The 24,248-nt window shown below is 42.1% G+C and overlaps 1 protein-coding gene across 3 annotated transcripts in view; it reads right to left on the bottom strand.

Annotated features, from left to right (window-relative positions):
• The window catches only part of SLC25A51 (solute carrier family 25 member 51), a 308,137-nt gene that overhangs the window by 52,289 nt on the left and 231,600 nt on the right, over nucleotides 1-24,248 (bottom strand). The gene's annotated exons all lie outside the window — the stretch shown is intronic.

Here is a 24,248-nt window from a genome sequence, read left to right as displayed (position 1 = left end):
GAGACTCAAGAGGAGTGACAGAGAAAAACGCCTCAGAAGGCTAGAGTTTCGGTACATTATAGATCTGGCCACTAAAGTCCCAACAGGATTGAATATGGGGGAAGAGTTTAGGGTACACTTGTAAATATGTCAATATTATTTTCAGATTTTGGGTGGTGTGTCTTGGGCGAGTTACATTTGGTTTTTGAACACAGCACTTTATATGTGTCCATCCATTCTGGACACCGACCTATGGGCCTCTTGGTCTGATTGCTCATGACATCTGTAATCAGCAATTCATGCCCATCCAGGGCTATATTCCACTACTGCCAGTTTTTACAGTTAGTGTATATATGCAATTTGTTTATTCATACCCAAGTTGTCATATATAATTTTATGTCAATAGATGGGGATCAATATATTGCCCAATGATTCTGACCAACAGCTAGCCCAGTTGAACACAGACAGTGATAAATTGAACTGTTTTGGCTGTGTAAATATGTAAATAGGTCTATACTGATGATTTTCTGGGATTGGTAATTTGCCCGATTGGAGTTTAGGCAGTGATGAATTTAACTGTCTCTCTTGTGTAAATGTGTATATACGTACTGTATGACATTTTCTTTGGGGATTAATTATTTTTGTCTTTGCAATGCATTGTTGACAATTTGTATCAGTAGCACTTTGCCCGACACGGTCATGGCGCCCATTCGAGACACCGCCCATGTGATCATGACGTGTATTAAATATGGTTGGGTTGCGGTCGCCTTACACTGACAAAGGCGTACAGCTGAAACGCGTTTGAGTGCTGGTGCTTTTCTTTGGAGCGCAACCGTACACTCGATCTTGCCGTCGTGTTTCCAGCACCCGCTAACGAGTGCGCTGGCAGATCGGCAGGGACTCGGAGCGTTGATATATATATATATATATATATATATATATATATATATATATTACCTACTGGCGGTCGCCAGTAGGTAGTTATAGTTAGGACCTAGTTTCCATAGGAAATCCTCAACATTCTATTTGGATTAACTTTGGCCCTGGTGGATGAATCTTTGCGAATTTCTCAAAGAAGATGGCTCGGTCCGCTGCGCTCCTTCCCTGAAAGTTTGGGGGGGAATGGTGAAGTGGGGGCTGAGGTAAAAGGGGGGGTCCCAAAACGTGTTTTCTCCATGTTATTTTCCATAGGACGTTTAGACACGGCTACAGGTCGAACGGCTGAATGGATTTATAAGAAATTTGGCAAAACTGTAGAGTCCGGCTCGCAGATTACGCTTTTTTTGGAATGGTGTAAATCTGTTCAGTAGTTGCTGAGAAAATTAAAGTTAAAGTCAATTATATATCTATAAGCGCGCATGGGTGCGCGCACTCAAGCGGCTGCGCGCGGATTTTTTTTTTGCTGCGTGACGTCTGTTAACGTTCGATTCGAAGGAAATCAGGAAGTGTTGACCGCCATTTTGTCACTGCGAGTAAATATATTGTCATTTCAAAGCGTTGGAACATGGAAAGGGGAGAAGGTAGAGATTGTTTTGCTGCGTAGGTTCTCTCAGGGTGTGCAGTAAGGCCCTTAAACGCGAAAATATATACATATATATTTTTTAAAGTTGCGGGGTGCGCGCACTCGGGCGCGCACACCTATTTACAAGAGTGTGAAAATGGAGATAAATCAGAAGTTTGAGTGCTTTGATATAAGGTGGCTCTGAAAAGAGCCCTTGTGTTAATTGAGTTTTTTCTGCATTTATAAGTAAGTACCGATGCAGAGTCTGATGTTGCAGAGGAAGATTCTGTTTTCCTCATCCGTGAAATGAACACCATCTGTCCTATCTTGCATGTGGTAACGCAAGTTGTTGTGGTAAATAGAACCCATGCTATAATCTCTGAGGAAAGCAGAAACAGATTTATTAACATGTCTCCTTGCTTTCTCAATTTGTGCACAATGTTGATTGGACCAATTCCATTTCTGTCTTTGGCATATATTGGAATATACCAAGGCAGTTCGAGGAAAAAGTGTCATCAATTGTCGAAAGGTGTCTTTTAGAAGCATTTCCAGACCTACCCCAGTCAATGTGCCTAGATCGTTCCCACCACAGTGCACAATTATAAGGTCTGGTTCTGGGAGATGCATAAAAGTTTTCACCAATGGTATTAATTGGTGACATCTTAATCCTCTTTGCCCAATCCACGTTATCTGCACATTTGGTAAATCAAGGTTGGAAATTCGTCTGCTTGCTGCATATTTTCCACTCCAGTGAATATAGCTGTGTCCTAAAAGCCAAACCTTCATTTTCAAGGCAGATGCACTCGTACTCCGATGGGTTCTGGAAGTGGAATGGCAGTTAGAAGCTGAAAGTCAGGATAAAAAAATGGATGAAGCTTGGTGTGGTTGAAAAATGATTGGTTGATTCTAATACGTGAATATTGAAGACTACGTTGCATGTTAATGTTATGTAAAAGAAAAAGTAGTATTGGGTGTGAAAAAAATGACATGTAACAGAGCTGTGGATAGGCAGGTGTTTCTGGAGGGAAAACAGTGTTGTTAGTTTGCTGTAGAACGTTGATATGAACTTTTGACCTGTGCCTTCAGCCAGGTGCAGAATGAGGTGTTACCATGGAAACAGCCAGAGATGGCAGTGGGTGATGGGTGACTTTTATGTGACATTGAAAATATTGTGAGGGACAACCAACTGAAATGTAAATTTGAATACAAAATTTTGCGGGAGGAAATATGATTGGCTGAAGAGACATATATGAGTCTGTATTGACTGGATATCTGTGCCATTGAATTTTGGTTGCAGTGATAGCAGCACAATTGAGACTTCCGTCAAACGAATATCTATTTTGTGACTGTCACTGTTGTACATCATACAAAGCATTGGTAAAGGTAAGTCTGTAACTGTTTGTTTTGTCATGTACCGTAAAATATGGTTTACTCACAAACAATGATTGATTTTCCTCATAGTTTGAAACTAAACTCATTTTTGGCTGTCATAATGTGTTGTATTTCTAAAACTATTTTTAATTTAAATGTGAAATATGAAGTATAAAATATGTTTAATATAAAGAGTAATTATTTGTGTGATTTTGAAGCCTTTATATATAATGAGAGAAGTTGTTTATGAAGTGAAAAAATGATATTAGCAGAGAGACAGATAATGCAGATAGAGAGAGAAATGGTAAATTACATGTGATACCGTCGTGAAAAAATGTTAATGGTTAATGAATTCGTAAACTTTCTGTCACACGACAAAATTATAGTGCGGTTTGTGGCCGCGGCCTGCGATGGTGGGCGTAGGGTGAGAAGGGCAGGTGGTCGAGTAAAATAAAATGAAAAGTTCTGACCATGAGGTTGTACACAGATTTGTGCTGTAAATGTGTTCGTAAATTGAGGTACCAAACGGAGTATAAAAATATCTCTCTCACTCCTGCTGTTTGACTGCATCTTCATCTCCCTTCTGTTTTCCGTCTCCGTTGCCCTGTGTTATCTTATTGTGTGTGTGTCTGTCTGTGTCTGCCTTCAGTCCTGGTTGAGGAACTTTGCTGTGGAGGCACACACAGATAGTCTCATCAAAGTAGTTGGAACGTTTTGAAAAAACTATTTATATAATTGAAATGCTTTTTTGAAGCGCTATTGAATGTTTTCTTTCACATTTACCGCTCGGTTGTTTCCATAGAGCAGAGGGTATGTTGTATTTCACTACTTAGTGCCTCTGCATCTGCACTCTGTTCTCTGGTGGCTGGCGGAGAAGTGTTTGTTATTGTGGAGATTAAAGCGTGATAATGAGTGAAATACGACATAGCGTCTGGTCTGTAGAAGCGTGGGAGCAGTGATTAACACTGAGAGAAGCGGAACTGCGGTAGTGCTTGGTAAGAGTAATAAATTATTTTTTTACAGAGGTACAACTGTCTGCATGGTGCGCGACCTACTAAGAAAGGGTTCACGGGCTGTTATAGGCCTGTGGGTTCTAGTATGAGTAAATCAGGTCGACAAAAGAAAATATTAAGTTAGTACAGCTGAAGTTACGTGGAACACATGAATACTGTTTCAATATACAATCATTTTAGTTGAGATTATGAATTAAAAGAGAACGTGTATATTTGAAATGTTTATTCAGAAATGCACTGTTTTCAAGGCAAGTTTCTTATCGAATACGAGTACAGACATTGCAAAAAACAAAGTAATCGGTATAGCCACTAGTACATAAAATACAAACGGTATAGTTGATGAAAAATGAATATGGTTTAGCAAAATTAATTATACACTCTTATGAGGAAGTATATTGGGGCAGATTTATGAAGGCCTTGCGCCGCCGGTGCGTCACTTTTAACATGGGAAAAAGTGACACACCGGCGGCGCAAGGCCTTCATAAATAAGGCTCATTATATGTTAATAAATGGAAGAAGGTCTCTGGCCTTTCAGTTTAGGAACGATACATGAAAATGCTAGCGGTTAGACAATATGTCTTTATCAATGAGCTCTCTGCATGCGAAGCACTATCACGTTTCTGTTATGCTATTGTGTAAGGGAAAAAAAACGAGCCAAAACCGACAAAATGGCGAGAGGTGCATGTATGTATTGTGTTGGATCGTTCGCAAATCAGTGTTGAGAAGAACTACTGTATTGAGATATCTTTTGAAGGTTGCAGTATTGCATTTGAAGTACAGTACGAAAAACAATGGAAATATTATTGAAAGAACATTTTAGTTTATGGAAAATTAAAGGAGCAGAGGTGTGTGAGGCGGAAATAAGCAGTTCAAATGCGAAATGGCGTTTACAGTTATAAAAAACTCATTCTATATTTACACATTAATTAGGGCACATGTAGCATATATTACCGAGTTTTGCTTCGAGTACGTTTGAAAGAACATAAGATAAGATATACAATAGAATTGTTGAGATTAGACTTTAATAAAAAATAAAGTTCAAAATCGAGTAGCTGAAGAAAAAAAATTTAGTCCACAGAAAAGATCAAAATTTAACCAGCAGGAAATCATAATGTCCACTGTTAGTAAAGCCAATAGGTCTGTTCATGTTAAGAAAATATCCAAGAAAACGTGAAAAAGATAGGGAGGCAAAACGAAATGTGGACGTCAATGGCTTGTATAACAGTCATCCAAGTATTGTATAGGCGAAGTAGGCAGCAACTGCTTCTAACAGGAAGTCACTGTTATGATCCGAAAACATGTCAGCCATCCAATTGAAAAGAGGAAAGCAGCATTCATGATCTGTTATTATCGGAGCCTCTAGTACCATCAGAGGACAGCTCGGTGGGTTTTCAATGTAGCTGTCTGTCAGGAAATCTTGCGCCGCTGCGAATATATTCCAATGACCTAGAACTCCTTGTATCGCTGCAAAGGCCATAATCCCTCCGTTGCAACATAGCTGTTCATGATCAATTAACGGATTCATGAGATGATTGTAATTCACTTCAGGAGGTACCAAGTTGCAGAGACATAAGTCCAGGGCCCACATGAAATCACAGCTCAGGCAATGAAATACAGGCTGTACACAGGTGAAATAGGAATATCGAAATGATAATCGATATGAAGTATTCAGAGTCGAGAGTGCTAAGATGCCGTAGTAGTCAAGCATCTTCTGGCGAAATAGTTCTAAGTGTTCCGGCTTGTTTGCGAAGACAGGAGGGACATCCATTTTGAAATAAACGAGATGGGAACACAAACGTCGCAGCACTGGCAGTTGAACAGGAAGTCCACAGAAATAGGTCGTAGAGCATGGAGTGAAGAGTAGCAGAATGACTTGATATAATTTTTGGCAGTCCGGTCACTAAACCATTGCTTAGTAGTTATAAAAAAAATAGCCTGTCTTGAAGTGGAGGATGCGTTTAAAATTAAGGGAGTCACCTCAGTAAATTGTAAAGGAATGCCACTCTTTTATAAGGAATGGTGTTGTCTGTGAATATTAGCTAAGTGAAAGATATGTTCGCAAACAGATGCTACGCTAACTTCTTTTTGTGACAATAAGGCTGTTGTTCATGTCTTGTGATTCAAGGCCGGAATTCGCTGCCAGATGGAAACATCAAGGTTCAAATGCGTGGGGTAGATAAACTACATTCTTAAAGGGAAGCAAATGCAGAGTGATTTTTACCGCGTAAGCTTTGTCGTTTAAAAAGTCATAGTGATTTTCATTATATGTAAAAAATAATATCACGGATGAAGAATGAAAAAAAATCGTTATAATAATAGGCACTGGTGTATTTTTGGAAAGATATGCAACATTACAGGGATTCCACTTAAATAAGTCATGTAATTGAAAGTGCCTGCATGTGGACGACTAAATACATGTTTAGGCGTTCAATATGCAGCTTTGAAAAAAAACGTGTGTATGGTTTAAAAATGAAATGTAAAGGTTTAAAGCAGGAGTTTCCAAAGCGGTCGGGGAGGGCCAGATGTATGGTAGATTAAAAAAATTACTACATGTTTTTCAATTGAGTTATCTAAAAAATATGTTTCATTATCTACTGTGTAGTTTTTCAGCATGTTGCTTATTGTTTGAGTTTTACTATTGCTGTGTCTTATACATTTTCAAGGGGCTGATCTAGGGTCATGGTGGCCGTGGGCAGGGAGCGTAGGTAGGGGGCCCTGTAACATGGGGTCCGGGCGGGGCGGAGTGCGGAGCCCAGTGAAGGGGGGGGGTCAGGGTGTTTGGAAGTGGAACAGAACCAGAGGACGCGTAATTCTTGGCATGGGCCATCACAGAAACATGTATCTATTGTCAGAGTATTATTATATTTCGGATATATATTGGCATGGTGGCCCCTGGGGTTTGGTGATCCAGTGCAGGTGTACAGCTTGCATATGCGGAAGGGCAGCTCTGCATTTTCTGTGTATGCAGTTGTTGTCCGTTACATGGGTTTTTACAAAACGTGTGTGTGGTGAAAATGAAATGTAAAGGTTTAAAGCAGGAGTTTCCAAAGCGGTCCTGGAGGGCCAGATGCATGGCAGATTAAAAAAATTACTACATGTTTTTCAATGGGGTTATCTTAAACATATGTTTCTTTATCTACTGTGCAGTTTTTCTGCATGTTGCCTATTCTTTGATTTTTACTGTTGCTGTGTCTTATACATTTTCCAGGGGCGGGTATAGGGTCATGGCAGCCCTGGGCAGGGAGCGTAGGTAGGGGGCTCTGTAACAGGGGGTTTGGGCGGGGCGGAGCGTGCAGCCCACTGAATAGGGGGGGGGGGGTGGATCAAGGTGTTTGGAAGTGGAACAGAGCCAGAGCACGCCAAATTCCTGCCATGGGCCGCTACGCAAATATGTATGCATCCTTAGAGGATTATTATATTAAGGATATATATTAATATGGAGGCCTCACCTCAAACAAACCTCTGGATAGGGCACACCTTATCGTCATCCTGAATCAATCATTTAAAATGTTAGGGACAGATTTATGATAGGTGTGTGCTTCTTTTGCGCCGCTGTGCGTCACTTTTGTGACGCAGCGGCGGTGCAAAAGATTTGCTATGTTGCGACATATTTACAACTTGATGCATCTAGGCAGATGTGTCATGCTGTAAAGTCCTGTGCCACATGAAACCAATGCAGCAGTGATGCAAAAGATGCACCATGTTGCAAGACAGGCATCACTTCATCTCCAACAACATACCGTCTGTTTAAACTGTAAACATTTAGGAATGTGTAGGGGGCATGGAGAAGCTGAATCTTCTGTAAATGTCAAAATTGTTGTATACAGTGCTGAACTTCTGTGTACTCTTTGATATGCTAGACTGCATCTGCACAATGAGATACCTAAGCAAAGGAAACACATGTGATGTGATTGTGAAATGAGGAAAAGAAATTCCACATTTTTCAATTACATCACCTGTGTTTCATAACTTTACGAATCACATTGTGCAGATGAGGTTTAGGCCTGTTCACGGACACAGAAGAGGTCTGACCTTTGTTCAAGAGTGCAGTGGACATGACTCACTTCATTGGTAGGTCTGCACATGTATTATCTCCTCTGTATTCTTCAACAAGCCTAAATTTCATCTGCAACCCTGAGTAGGCCTCACCTCAAACAAACCTCTGGATAGGCCACACCTTATCGTCATCCTGAATCAATCATTTAAAATGTTAGGGACAGATTTATGATAGCCGTGTGCCTCTTTTGCGCCGCTGTGCGTCACTTTTGTGACGTAGCGCAGCGCAAAAGATGCGCTATGTTGTGACATATTTACAACTTGCTGCATCTAGGCAGATGTGTCATGCTGTAAAGTCCTGTGCCACATGAAACCTGCGTCAGGTTTCATAGAGGCGTTTTGTTGCAGGGTGGGCATTCATTTGCATGAAAGCCCTGTAAAACTAACACAGTGAAATTTAGAAGATTTCACTGAGTCAGCTTTATAGCATTGCTGAATCAAATCCTTACGCCTGTTTGAAAAAGGCATAAGGAGTGATGCACCATGCAATGTGTGGCTTGCTCCTGTGCATTGCAGTATACATGTCGCGCTTACGACGGGATTCCTGCAATGTGCTGCTTTTGCGGCACAGATGCGTGACGCATCTGTGCTGTTTTTGCTCAATGGTGCTCCATATTGTAAATGCGGCACACCATGGGTGGCAGAGCAGCGGTGCACATTAACTGGTGCATCTCTGGGGATGCGCCAGTTAACATAAATCTGCCCCTTTACATTTAAGTATGAGCAGGGGACAGAGTTGGTGAGGCTTATCCAAGGTTAAAAAGAGAGGAGTCCTGTTCACTGAAAACTTGGACATAGGCCTCACCTCCTCAGCATCGCTGGACATGGCTAAACAATAGCTGCAAAATGTTACTCTTGTTAAACAATTTTACTATTATAGTCTCTGAGATTTGTCTCTTACTCTGCAACATCTTATTGTTGTTCTCTTTCTTTAAAGATAACGACAACATCAACCATGAGTGATAATGAGCAATCCGTTGATCTCGATCTTATCGTTGAACTTGTCATTGAAACGTCAGTGGAAGTAGATCCCTTAGATGATTTAAATCCTGAGGATGATGAAGAACATGATGAGGATGCCGATTTGTCAGAATTGTATGACATAGGGTGGGAAGCTGACCTGCTTGAGCCTATGGAACTATAAACATTTATTTTTTAAAATTTACTGGAAATAAAAAGTAAAAATGTAAACCGTTTCATTTAAAATTAAACACAACTTCAAAAACAGGTTATGTGTAGTGTCTTTAATAAAATAGTCAAATTTGCTCATAAAATTAGATCAGATTCACATATAAAACAGCACAGGTAAAATGTAGAAGCATTCCATTTCTTTCCTACTATTTGTGAATACTAAATTTGTCAATGCACTAAAAATTATTCTATGTAAAAATGACAAGTAGTGTGTTAAATTTTTGACAATGATGAGAGAGTAAAAAAAGGTTAACCTGATGTTTTAAATTTATTCACAGGCTTCTTTAGAGGAAGTATTCTATATGATTGTAGCGTGGGTGTTTCACTTTTTTATAGGTAATAGAATGCATTCTGTATGCTGTAGCAGGAGGAGTACTACATGCTTGAATATTCTTCAGTGCTTATTTTCATTTCGTAAGTGGTATTGAGACCGACACAGAACTTCAATGGATCGGAGGGGCTGTTCCTGTGCATCTGGAGGACTGCCAAGCCGTTGCAGCAGTGGGAGTGAGGCCTCTCACGACACAGAACTTCAATGGATCAGAGGGGCTGTTCCTGTGCATCTGGAGGACTGCCAAGCCGTTGCAGCAGTGGGAGTGAGGCCTCTCACAGGGGCGTAGCGCAGCTCCTTTGGATGTTCACAATTGTAGATAACAGGGTAGAGATGTCCGTGGAATTTATGGATGGTTAGTCACACTAGAGTGTGCACGGCGCCCCTAGCACCTCATTACGGCAGACAGGGGAGCCGCGTTGCACAGTTTGAGAATCAGAGATTTAGGAGATAAACCTTCATAATAGGAAGGCTTCTAAGTGATGAAAATCGCCGGTGCTCGGCGTTAAAAATATCACTGCTATCGGTGGATTTTTCCATGGTGTTAGTGCTTCTACAGCAATGGGAACACAATACTGATAGAAAATCCTGTAACAATCTCAGTATTTCACATTATCGCGTGAAAAGAAAGTCTTCCGAAAGATGTTGAATGTTGTTCTCTTTTGAGAGTACAAAATATAGTGAGGGAAGTGGGTTGAGTGCTCCGTGTAAATTGCAGAATAGAAACTACTAAAAACCAATTGGAAGTGTTGTTTTCAAGTCACATGACTTCACATTCGCGTCTCAGGACGTGTACGCGGTGACAGTATCTGGTCACGTACGCCATTTGGAAGTAGCGGTCTAATTCAGTGAAGTTTCAAAACGTGAAAAGGAGTAAATCCAAACACATCCGGATTTAATATATCTTCTGAGCTCGATTCAAGCATACAATTGTTAAAGTATAAAACCTTTTATATTTTTTTTAAAAATACCAAGGTGTGTACATTCGGTCACGCACGAAAGTTTAAAAAGACATTCGGCTCCATTTAATGTAAATTTTCATAATAATAAAAAAGAAGCCTAGGTTTAGTGTCTTTGACGTAGTATAAGTTCTTTGATGGGTCTATGAAGAAATTTAATAAGTTGCAAAGTTTTCACGAAATATATATGCGGGTGCGCGCACACGGTCGCGCACGAACGAAAGCCAAAAAAGCGGAGATAAACCCCCTTTATAATATGCTCCTGGAGCTCTTTTTGGTAGAATGAGTTAGTTCTGAAAAGAACTTTTTTTTTTTTTTTTTTAAACAAGTGTTATGTTGTTTTTGATTTTTTAAACTTGCAACAACATTTTCATGTGTGACACAGGATCAAAATGAAATGAAGAAATTTATCTTTTCTTGGGGCATTTAGGACTCTCAATTTTTAGTTTAGTAAGAATGAGGCTCTGCTCTCCGTACAGAAGAATTTCTCCACACTCGTTGCATTTCATGTGCACCTTTGCAAGATATGGTCTCAAGTCCATCACAGCACTCGATGGAGATACAGGTCGTCGATCAGAAGATGTGCTGGCCACCTCTGATGGTAATAGCGTGGCCAGGGCTCTTGTCGATGCCTGTGCGAATTCCACAGGGTGCACTTGTTTGACATGCCGCACCATGGTATGTATGGAAAAGGAATATTTTTTTCTTGGATTTCCTCTTGAGAGAACCGAATTGCATATCGTGCAGGTAACTTTTGGCGCATTCACTTTCTTTTGTTCTTCAGGATAAGTGAAAAATTGCCAAATAAAAGATTCCTTTTTTCTTTTTAAAGGTAGTCGCTCATTTCCTTCAGATTCGGAAGATGAATGCGGGGCGGCAGCCATTTCAGCAAAGTCTTCCAAAGGATGTTGAACGTTGTTCTCTTTTGAGAGTACAAAAGATAGTGAGGGAAGTGGGTGGAGTCCTCCGTGTAAATTGCAGAATAGAAACTACTAAGAACCAATTGGAAGTGTTGTTTTCGAGTCACATGACTTCACATGCGCGTCTCGGGACGTGTAGGCGGTGACAGTATCTGGTCACCTACGCCATTTGGAAGTAGCGGTCTAATTCAGCGAAGTTTCAAAACGTGAAAAGGAGTAAATCCAAACACATCCGGATTTAATATATCTTCTGAGCTCGATTCAAGCATACAATTGTTAAAGTATAAAACCTTTTATATATTTTTTTTTAAAATACCAAGGTGTGTACATTCGGTCACGCACGAAAGTTATTCGGCTCCATTTAATGTAAATTTTCATAATAACAAAAAAGAAGCCTAGATTTAGTGTCTTTGACGTAGTATAAGTTCTTTGATGGGTCTATGAAGAAATTCAATAAGTTCAGATTGCAAAGTTTTCACGAAATATATAGGCGGGTGCGCGCAGTCGGTCGCGCACGAAAGCCTGGAAATGCGCTATCCATTTTATTGAGAACTGTTGCCGAGAGTGCGCACACCGGATCGCGCACGAAAGTTTAGAAAGGCTATTTTTATTTACAGACAAATTTTAATGCGTTCAAAAAAAGGCAAGGTACAGACTTTCTAATTCTGTATCGCTTTACAAGGAGTCTCTATGCAACTTGAACAGTGAAGAAAACGGCTTGTTAATGTTAAGAGACATTTATTAAGCGCGCTGTCACCATGAGTTTCCTGGCGCTGATAGAATGCTAAAATTGGACAGAAGGAATTTAATGGCAAAGGGAGAAAAGCAATGTTTTCAAGGATTTCCTGAAAGAGAGAAGGGAGCAAGAAGTCTTGAGTGGAAGTGGGAGAGATTTCCACAACTTAGGGGCCAGATAAGAGAAACTGCGACCACCAGATCTGGTTAGTTTAACACGGGGAACAACTAGGAGCTGGAGGTAGGTGGACCTCAGGGTGCGAGAGGGACAATAAGGAGTAATCAAGGACTTCAGGAAAGGAGGGGAGGGACCAGTAAGAGCCATGAAAACCAGGCAGTGGACCTTAAAAGCTATTCTTTCACTGACTGGTAGCCAGTGGAGTTGGTGTAATAAAGGTTGGGCCGACTGCCATCTGGGGATTTTGAATGCAAGTCTGGCAGCCTGGTTCTGAACGATCTGTAGTCTGGACAGCTGGGATTTGGGAAGACCATGATATATCAAATTAGAGAAGTCCAGACGGGACAACACCAAGGCTATTAAGACTTGTAACAAGGCTTCGGGAGACAGGAGGTGGGCAACTTTCCGTATCCTGTATAGCTGGAACATACAGGAGGATGTTACTGCACTCACCTGGGCCTTGAGAGTAAGCCCAGAGTCGATAATGACCCTGAGACTCTTTACGCAGCCAGCAGGAGAGGGAGGAGTACCAAGCTCGATGGGCCAGTACTGGGGGCCCCAGTGAGGGGCACTTCTCCCAGGAAGGAGAAGCTCAGTCTTGCCCGGGTTGAGCTTTAATTGATTTTGGTTCATGCTGGATGTGGGTCATGGCCGTCTGAAAGTTGGTGACAGCGTCAGGGGAGGTAAGGGGAAAAATGATTTGCAGATCATCCGCGTAATTAAACACGGTGACGTCCCACCTACCTAAAGAGTGGAGGAGGGGTTGAAGGTACAAATTAAAAAGAAGGGGGGACAGGGAAGATCCCTGAGGGACCCCGCAAGGTGACGAAACATTAGTGGCGCTAAAAGGACCCAAGCTGACTGCCTGAGATCTCCCCTCTAAAAAAGATTTAACCCAGGACAAAGCAGGCCCACAGACCCCGGCGGACTCGACACGGTGGAGTAAGATGTTGTGGTCCACCGTGTCGAATGCCGCCGATAAGTCAAGTAGGACTAATGCCTGGGGTAGTCCTCTGTCGGCGTTGCTTCTGAGGTTGTCCAACACGGCAAGAATCACAGCCTCAGTAGAATGGGCTGGTCTAAAGCCGGCCTGGTTGATTGCCAGGAAGTTGGACTCCTCGATGAATTGCGAGAGGCAGGTAGTGACATGTGCCTCCAAGATTTTAGACAGGAAGGGCAAGAGGGAGATGGCCCGATAGTTGGCGAGGGCCGCTGGGTCCGCGCCGGGTTTCTTTAACAGGGGCATCAGTACGGCCTCCTTAAATGAAACTGGGGACTATGCCAGAGTTGAGGGAAAAATTAAGTAAGGGAAGGATGCATTGTGTGAAAAAAATATTGCCAGACCTTTGACAAAAGTATAGGTTGTATACACGAGATATTTCTGAATTAGCATTTTAAAAACCAATGAAATTCACTGAAAAAACCATAGGTTTTACACACGTTATAGTTAGGAAGTAGCATTTACAAAACCTATGAAATTCACTGAAAAAACCATAGGTTTTACACACATTATAGTTAGGAAGTAGCATTTACAAAACCTATGAAATTCACTGAAAAAACCATAGGTTTGACACCAGTTGTAGTTAGGTGAAAATTTTACTGATATAAAACCAATGAAATTCCACGTTATAGTTAGTTGGACTCACTATAACTTGCGCGTGTAATGCACTGCTGATGACGTCACATATTACATCACTCATGACATCACTGATGACACCATCCTTGTGACACAGTGACAGACCTCCTTTCACTGTAATCTAACCCTTGAAACACATTCAAAAATAGAAACTAACATTTTCAAAAAAATGGAGATACCCATACCAGTTACAACAACCAATTCAATAATTCCACCATCTATATACACATGCACTAATTCACCAACAGTTCTATATAGTCACTCATACATATATTCACTAATCATATGTAGTGATACACCTACACATCCTGTTACACACTGACAATCATCCAAAAGTTATTCACACACATACTCACACATGCAAATAAACTATTGAACATCCATTTATTTGCATAAACAGCTATACACACACTACCACTTTACTTCTAAGGAAACTTACACATACTTACTCTCATAAAAAATCACTTATAGAAACACATACTAATTTAAACAGGAACTCTTACAATCCCTCACTCTCACATATAGTCACTTATATACATCAATATTCACATATACTACATTAAAACATATGTAGTTACTGATAAAGACACTAATAAGACAGTCATTCACTCACTAACACAGACATATACACACTAATCCACCCACACAGTCCTTCACATATGCTGTCTTCAAAACACATACAAACAGAGACTCAGTCATTCTTGCATCTATGTACTAAGTAATACCTCCACCAAACCATGCAAACACTCATACTGATACTAAGAAAAACATCTAATAACCTATATACATACACATGTACCTACTCATCAACCCATGCAGCCACTTATACACAAAGTGAAACACTAATACATATATTTAAATATTTAAGCATTACTCAGTAATATATGTATTCACTAAGATATTCAATAATATATACATATATAACACATATTTATTTTTCAGAAAGACACACATTCACTGGATGGTGTCATCAGTGATGTCATGAGTGATGTAATATGTGACGTCATCAGCAGTGCATTACACGCGCAAGTTATAGTGAGTCCAACTAACTATAACGTGGAATTTCATTGGTTTTATATCAGTAACATTTCCACCCAACTACAACGTGTGTAAAACCTATGGTTTTTTCAGTGAATATATATATATATATATATATATATATATATATATATATATATATATATATATATATATATATATATATATATATATATATTTGGTACATGGACGTCCAACAACCAATCAATCGGTCAAGAACGAGGCAAACCTATTATCTGGTGCGTGTAAATTTATTTAAAACCCAACACCACTTCTGCCATGACGCGTTTCGGCCTGGCGAGGCCTTGATCACATGATATATGTATCAAACACGCTGTTACCTCAGGAATACTCGCCAGAATCACGTCGAGTCAAATCACAAAGGAGCCGTGGCCACAAATAACGTAGTGCAACGAAGTTTATTCAGGCACGATGTCCAACGCGTTTCGGAGTTGTAGTCACTCCTTCATCACGGGCAATAAACAATGTTAAAGTGCAAGTAAATAAAGTGTATGTCACATGATCATGAAAGTGAAAGACAGACTTCATCTTCGGGTATGTTTTCATTATATCACATAAATTAAATTAAAGTTGGCTTGTACATGGCAGAGCTGTAATTCATGCTCCGACCTGATAATAATGTGCAATTTACATAGTCAGAAATACCTTCATGTTAGTACATCAAAACTCAAACACAAAACGTAAAACAGTCACGTGTGCTTTAAGCTTATCTTAAGTAAGTATGCTCGTACCCATGTGGGGATGCCTCAATCTAGAACTTCATGATGAGGAAATATATGGGCAGGTACTGGAAAACCAAGTAAATGTAATTAAACAAAACCATAAATATAACGGTCATCCTGTGCTGGCGCGAACTCTCATTACCTGAGCAAAAGGCAAAAAAGCACCAGCTATCGCTTAGCGCTATCGAGAGATATGTTACCAAGCGCTGTTGATATTGCTGTGTTAGCAACTGGTGACTTATGCTGGCTAAATGCTGTAAGCATGAGATGCTAAATTGCCAGAGTGGGCTTGCAAACCTTCACATCATCAGTGGATATATAGGCAATTGTATGAAAATTTAATAGTCAGCACCACTGTGCCATCTGTGCGAAAATACTGCCCGAGTGGGCAACAGTCCATAAGATACGTGAGAGAGTTCATGTTCAAATAGCGTTCCAGATAAGCCACAGTGACTAACTAAGTCTTGCAGAAAAAGGGGGTGAAATCATTTATCATGGTTCTTCTTTCACATCAGGGATACAATCAGGGAGCAGCAGTCTTCACGAAGTGCGCTCAACTTGCTTCTGAACCCCCAACGAAACCCACAAAAAGAAAACTGGTTCCAGAGCATTCTCCATTATTGCACCCAAGATATGGAACACTACCACCGGATGTTTGCCTAATCTACTCTACCTCCTCATTCAAAAAAAGAGGCCAAATCTTTTTTACTGACTAAGTTTTTACCTTAGACCATATATCAGCAACATTGAAAATGTATAGCTACCAAACTCTTACGGGGATTGACCTTCCTATTACTGTCTTTATTCAAGACTAATCCGTGTGATCCTATTTTACTTTCTGATTTGTTTGGTTCTCATGCATGTGTTTCTGTTTACCAGGCCAAGTGTTACTCTACTTCTCGTCTTGTAAAGCGCTCTGATACCCACTAGGGTCATGTTCGCGCTATGCAAAACTTAATAAATAAATATAAACAATCAGGGATGTAGTTGGTGTTGGAGTATTAGAAGGGCAGAAAGATGGTGCTGGGAACCACAAGGCAGGGTGAGAGACAGTGAGGCATTCAGGGGGGCGGCAGAGGACTGAAAGTCTACAAGTGGAGGTGGGAATTAGAAACGGAGGGACATGACATTGTGAAACCGGTGAAGGAGGAACCATTTGGCGGGAGGGGAGGGTGTCGGGAAGGTGCAATCATTATACCTATTCACTGACAGTCATCCTCAAAGGTTGTAGGATCAGTATATAATGTGATGGCAGCAGGCCAGTCACAAGCCCCACAGCCTGAGAACTTCACAAGCTTGACAGAAACATCTGATCTAGGCCTGAACAAAAAGCAGCAGCCATCTTCAAATGGGGAGATTTCTCCAAATGGCAGCCAAGAAGAACACAGCGCCCACCTGTGCGATTAAGGCTTTCTGGATGGCCCACTTGGGCACAACCAAGCTGCACGAAAAAAAAGTAATTAAGACAGCTATTTTAGAGTCCCACTCGTGCTGGCAAAAGCATTGAAAAATGCCTATTGTAGTGCAAAATAATTCTTAAAAAAGGATTGTGCATACACTGCATGGATGAGATAATGATTTATGTGTGTGATGACTGGACATTTCCGAGAAAAAAAAAAAACACTCTTTATGCACTCCAATGAAGGAAGAAAGATGGAATAAAACTGCCAACAGAAAGAGTAGGAGCTGAAAATACTCCTCTGAGAGGATACAAAAGGTTATTGACCTCTCAAGCCAACGGTTGAAGGTTCCTGAGCCAAAGAAACCAATAGCTGATGGTGAGCGCAATACATTTTGGACATTCTCAAAGGGCTTTTAGGTTAGCCTCCAAGAATGGCGCAACTGTCATTTTTGGTTAGTACTACTCCATACATTCCAAAAGATCCTAGATTCCTTCAACAGACTAGGAGTAACTATCTGGTGGAAAGTAGTATATACAATTTCTGTAAATCTAAGGGAAATAAGCAGGCAATGCAAACTGTAATTTTAGCTGGGTAAGCACCTACTTCAAACAATAGTTAGGAGCAGCCCAAGTTCTTATCAATTTATTTCACCTGGGAAAAAAATCTTTAGGTAATAAATTGGTACCACATTCACACAATTTAAACAATGACTGAAGGTCCACCAGTGAGATTATTTGTTTATAAAGGAGTACAGGGAACTAAGGCAGAAACTAGATTAGCAATTTTCATTTTGCCAATTGATTAATTACAGGATTTATAAAGGATTCACATGCTGGAATCCCTGGTGCTGGTAGATAAGTTTACCATTTCCCTAAGAACTGTACATTAACCTCTGGAAGGGAAAAAGAAAAGAAAAGAAAAAGCTGACATTTAATAACTAGACCTAATAATTACCCCTCTTTAGAATTTAGTAAACATAAATATACCATATATATCATAAAGGAGATCAAAGATTACAAAAAATAAAAAAAGGAAGGGGTCTCCTTGATCAGTTAGCTTCTCATGTATCAAGGTTTATTTTAATTAATGCTTTCCCATTTAAGGGTCGAGCCTAGCCAGCGCGCATGCACGGTCTCTTGACATGCTGTAATCAGTCTTTGGGTTTTATGTCCGCCCATAAGGCTTGCAATTAGTTTGTTTCTTTGTCACTCTTGCAATGTTGATTTCTATTTCTTTCTGACATGCATTTGTCATGCCTCCTTTCGCGTTAAAACTCCCAGAGCACAGCGACCAAGTACGATCTTCTTCCACTGCTTCTCTTAATCATGTGTCTGTAGGACTCTTTTGTGTGCGTTTACAGTCGCACTGCAGCAACCACCGTGAAATCAAGCATGTGAAATCAAGTGTCTTTAGATCAAGTCTAAGCTTTTTTCATTTTTTCTGCACACTGTTGCGTGTTTTAACTTTTTTCCTTGCACTCCAAAGGCATGGGAGCACTGGCTCGAACCCGGTACCCCACCTTCAAAGTCAGCTGCTAGCCATTACACCATATGCTTTTCACTGCTGCGTTCTGCCTCCTCCCTCCCTCTTCCCCATCACAGAATGGGGATCCCCCCATCATACTCTAACCCTATATTCCCCAGCTCCAAAGCCCTCCCCAGTGCCATTACCTTTTAATTCTACCCACTTGCCCTCGTTATAGAACTTGTGCTGTGGACTAATTTAAAGCTGCTCTCAAATAATATTAATTTCTTTCCATTGGCCCTCAGAAATCTTTGGGTTCAAGCTGAATTAGACAACAGAGTTTATGGCCCTTGGGCCACATGCCTCTCCTCCAGTCACCTATATCACTCCGCTCCCGAGTCCTGTGCAGAGAAGCCCATTCCCTCGCCTGTATGGCTGCTACTGCCAGCCACAAGGACATGTCTACTTACAGTGGCAATGAGCTGAGAGCAACTGTCTATTACTGACAGGATCTAGTCCAAATCGTTTTTAGCTGTCCTGCTTTCTGGCCTCTCCTTTTCACACTCTAAAGATTATAGCTAAAGGTCTAGCGTCTAAAGCCAGGAACCTTTGCTACAAACCTACAGGCAGCTAACCATTTTCTCATGTTTACTGTGGAAACAGAAGCATGGGTCAGCGATTGCACAAATATGAAGCTACACGTATGGTTTCTTCCTCCACTGACCTGGAACAGGAAACAACAGCTCTCCCAAGTGAACCTGCAACTACTTGTAAAATCTACGGTGAAATCGGTTAGTGTGGTGAAACAATGTATGGTGTCATGGCATAAACAAAGAATTCAGCAATAGGAAGCACTAAAAAGGTAGGATCCCCAAAAGGACACTTCAGAAGCAATGTTTTTCCAATAGATCACGTATCTCCAACAGCTCCAGTGACGATCTCTAGGGGTCTGCTCGTTTGCAAACAATCGTACGATTACATCTTGGAAAGCTCAATAATTAAGCAGTTGTTGGGGCCAGGGCTGTATGGAGCCTGAGTACCTAGGACATACAGAGTTCACTCAGGGCTAACTTGTAAGGGTGTAACTGGACCCAAACTACAGGAGAAGAGAATGTAGGTCTGGAAATTGGAAGCGGGGCTAACTCTTAAAAAACAGAGCAAAGCTATCCATAGAGCCAATACAAGAAGATGCCGGCTGGCCACGTCACCCACAGGGCGACAATAGAGTGGACAGCCTCTTTGTATTTCCCATCATCCTATGATATATGTCTTCTGTGTCCACTACATAGAAATCCAAGTTGGTGCGGGAACTGCTGCCCAAAGGAGCAGTGCACTAATCACACCTGGCTCTGGTTCCATGATATTTGGAATGGGGGCTATGTAAGTGGGCTCATAGCTGTTGCTCGCCCTCCCTCCGCCTCCCCCGTGAAAGAAACCACCCTGTCACTGCTACCCAAGGTGGGACAAAGGTGTTCTACCATAGCGCCACAATAAAAGAGCGAATTACCATATTCGACTGCTTAGCACTGTAGGCCCCACTCCAGGAATCGAAATCGGAGAGGACCACCAGGAAGCATGGGTGGGCCATGAAGATTAATAGAGATAGTTAGCATCTCTCAGGTGTCCGCAAGCTGGGGAGTGAGTGAGTGAGTGAGTGAGTGAGTGAGTGAGTGAGTGAGTGAGTGAGTGAGTGTGTGTGTGTGGCGCGTGTGTGGGGAGGGGGGCGCAGTACGCTGCATACTCTACTTATGTGCTTTATCTCTTATGCTCTTGCTGCCTCATTTAACTCTGTCTCTGCCTCACCCACCGTTGTATCTTTCACACTTTCCTTTCTCTCCACCTCAACCACCTTTCCTTCCACTTCACTCTGCTCTCCTGCCCACCTCTCCCTCTGCATCCTCCCACTTCACCCTCTTTTCTCTTCACCTCAGCCTCCTCTCACTTCACCCAGCTCCTCTTTTTCTGCCTCACTCTCCTCACCACACTATCCTCATCATTCTATCGTCACATTATTGTTCTCACTCTACGTCGCCCTCCTCGATTTCTGCAACACCAGCCTCCCTTTCACCATGTTACCACCAGCTTCCTCACTATCCTCCCTAGCTTTACCTCGCCCTTCTCCAATTCCACCTCACTCTTCTGCCTATAATCCTCACAAGTCTTTGTGCGAACAGGACTCTCTCCACTTCATTCTATTGTCAGCCTTCCATTTCTGTGTGTTGTGTAATGATTTTGTGTATATAATGGGACCTGGAACTGCTTCTATACATATGGTTCTGTTTGTGTGTAATTAGAACTTGCAATCCTACTACCCTGTATCTGTTCTTCACTGGCGGTCCGCAACATTTTGAACAACAGCAGTACCAAGGCCTGAATTATGTGTAGGGTGTACACTGGAGTATACTCACGATCTACAAAAATGATGGGGGGGGCATTCGTAATTTAAAGAGACAGTAATTATCTATGCAACTTTAAGACTGTGGACAGTGCCCATTGTATTTACTCCATATAAGTGCAATAAAATTTGTAAGAGCAATCAAGTTTAGTAACTTGAGCAAAACCTACCAAACATGAAAGTTGAACCTGCTTCTCTCTTTACCTGCCCACTGTGCCAACAGTTCAGCTTCCAGAGCTGACAACTGCACTTTTAATTTGGTGGCCAGAACAGCTTAATGAGGATGCCTCAAAACTGAACTGCCTTTTCTGGCATGTTCCCTCCTCTTTCCCATTCTCTTCCTTTCTCCCACTAGAATATTCTATTCACTTTACCCTCACCACTAATCTCGCTCCTCTTTCGACTATTCTTCTGCTCTCCTCTTAACAGTCCTTCTCCTCCTAAAACGTATCATCTGCTCATCATATTCCTCTCCAATCACCATGATTTCTCATCATCCTCAATCAGCTTATCTTCCACCATCACCATTCCTCTACTCCCATTTTATCGCCCAGTCAGTACATGCCTACCAATCACACCGCTCCCATCACTAAATGTGTTCAGCATTCTTCTGTTCCATCATCCTACTTCCTCAGACTCATCTTTCATCCTCCTTTATCTGCTCCTCACAACATCTTTATCGCTTTCTCTGCTATAATACATGCATCACCCTCCTACTCCTACTCCTCTCTAATGGACCATCTCAGTCATGATACTTTCTCTTTCTTTCTTGTCACTATGTTACTTTTATTTCATGCACCACTTTCTTTACCATTCGTTTGTCTTAACCATCTTTTTCTTATTCCTTACCCTCATCATTTCTATTAGGCATGCTCTCCTGTTATCATGGTCTAATTCTCATCACCATTACCTCTGGTCAAGATTCTACAATTGTTGATTCGGTTTGCTACCCTACAAATACTGGCAGTGGTGCAGTGCAGTCCTGGCCCGGCGAGTTGGGCTGCACACGTTCACATGCACAGTTCCTAGCAGGTGCGGACTCGCTCTCCTGATCTGTGCTTACCAGCATCCTGACAATCGAAGAGGCTCCAGTTACAGCCTCATGCAGTAAGTCTTGTTCTTCCTGGTTTGGGGATGAGGGCAGTCGCCTTGCTCCAGCGGGGAGTCAACTGCAAACACTCTGTCCTCAGGAACCCTTGGATACTAGGCCTCCCTCGTCTTGGTTGTAGCAGCAATTTGGGTCATGGGCAATGACGCAAATCTCAGGCCTCTGAGCTTCGAGTGGCTCCTCCTAGCAGACGGGGTCACTACAATGAACTACACTGCCCGGTCACGCTGGCCTCAGGTTGCCTGTTCTACTGCCCCTCCTGGCCTACTGGGGTGGCAGCAACTTTCTGCACATGGGCGATGGTCCGATCAATGTGGCACTTTCTTGGCACAAGTGTCTCCCCCGGCATATCAAGTCGCCAACATCCACAAGCACACCGGCAACAGCCTAATTGATGCAGCACTGTCCTTGGTGCTCAGCAGTCCCTCCTGCTATACAGGGTCATCAATCTTCACAACTCGGCACATGTGCAATGGCCCGATCGGTGAAGCACAGCGCCTCACACCTTGCTCATGAGCACCACACGTCTGGGCTCCTTTCTGGATCTCATTCCTCTCCCTCACGGTCACATCGGTCTTGGCGAGCAGGCAGGTACTGGTGCTCCGGACTCCAGGACAGATTATCTTGGTTTCCCTGGTGGAGGTTCCCCTCACCAAGCAGGGAGACTAGCAGGCTAGACCCCTAGTCCTAGTCACAGACAGAAATCTTGCAGAGCTTCCCCTCATCATGCAGCCCGGCTGGCTGCTCAGTAGATGACACAGTATGAGGTCTCAGACTCCCCTACTTATAGTTCTTTTTCAGACACAAAATGTGATTTAGGGTCTGGACCTTTAAAGTTTTACGCTGGGGTTCTACTTCTTTGAAATGGAAACTCTCCCCTTTGATCTTCCTCCTGAAGGATTTCTGTCACAGCAGGAAGGACTCCGAAGCTGATTACTCTACTCCTCATGTTATCACCGGGTAGGCCTTGGCTTCCCAAAAAGAAACTTCTGCACTCGTACATTCAAAGCACACTCCACTGTCAAGTAGTGTTGTGATCATATACCCTCCTACCACCATTTCCAAATAAAGTAAAGTAAAGTCCACATTTGTAAAGCGCACAATCACCCGTAAGGGTCTCTAGGCGCTGGGGGGCCGTCGGGAAGATTAAGCGAGCTATTGCCCAGAGTCACATGGTGCTGGGCTAACCTGCCGCCGGAGCCGGGGATCGAACCGTGGTCCCCAGATTCCAGCGTCAGTCGCCCTGGCCGCGGCGCCACACCTCTTCCCAAATGCAGCACAAGCATGCAGTCGGTGCACACGGTTCAATACTGCTGTCTCTGTATTGCACCAGAGTGTGTCACTTTAAACACCCTCTGCCAGCACTAACACATTTGCCATGTGCACACTGCACCCACTGTCTAGGGTACATCTTGCGCACTCACATGCACTTAGCACATCTTTTCACCATGCACGCACTGCATTTTAAACTTAGTGTAGGCCAAGGGTGAGTTAAACACACAGCAGCGGAACTTTTAAAAAGGTGAGTGAGCCTGTAGTCCTCACTCGAATAACAAAGTAAAAAGGACCTGGTCACTACTACGGATCATCACAGAGTATGTTGCCACCACAGCGCTTGTGCTGTTGGACTCCTGGGTTATCGCAGGAATCATAAAGGCAAGAGGAATTATGTTGAGGTAACACCAACACTGCAGGATCCCCGCACACCTTTAATGAGGTCTAGCTGGGATTACGATCAAAGCAAAAAACACAGGTTTCTATCTACCTAGAAATCGGTTGTTCTTTGACGCATAATTTACATAGGATTGAATGGATAACGTATGGGAGGATTTTAACGGTGGAAAGGCGTAGACTACTAATTCCCCGGCAACAGTTGTTTTGAGACTATATAGGCTTGGCGGGAGCAGTCATTTCACAGAGTTCACTATAATTCACTAGAAACGGGAGAGTAATTATTTCAAATAACCGCAAACACTTGCAAAAAACTCCTCCCATTTCATAGGAGATCAGTTTGAGAACATGAACAATGCAGGTTTTAATCCACCCTGCAATGGTTGGTGGGAGCAGACTTCGCAAGTTTCTTTTAAAGAAAACCATTGCATAAGAGACGGGAAAAGCTTCTGGTGACAAAACATCCAGTGGTGTGCCCTGGAAACAAAATCTTTAGATGAGCTCTAATGAGCTGGGATTGGGTCTCCCTTTACAACCAGAATGACTACAGGATTGC

This window comes from Lissotriton helveticus, chromosome 2_1 (assembly GCF_964261635.1).
Source record: "Lissotriton helveticus chromosome 2_1, aLisHel1.1, whole genome shotgun sequence".
Taxonomy (NCBI): domain Eukaryota; kingdom Metazoa; phylum Chordata; class Amphibia; order Caudata; family Salamandridae; genus Lissotriton; species Lissotriton helveticus.
This window is presented reverse-complemented; position numbering and strand designations above follow the sequence as displayed.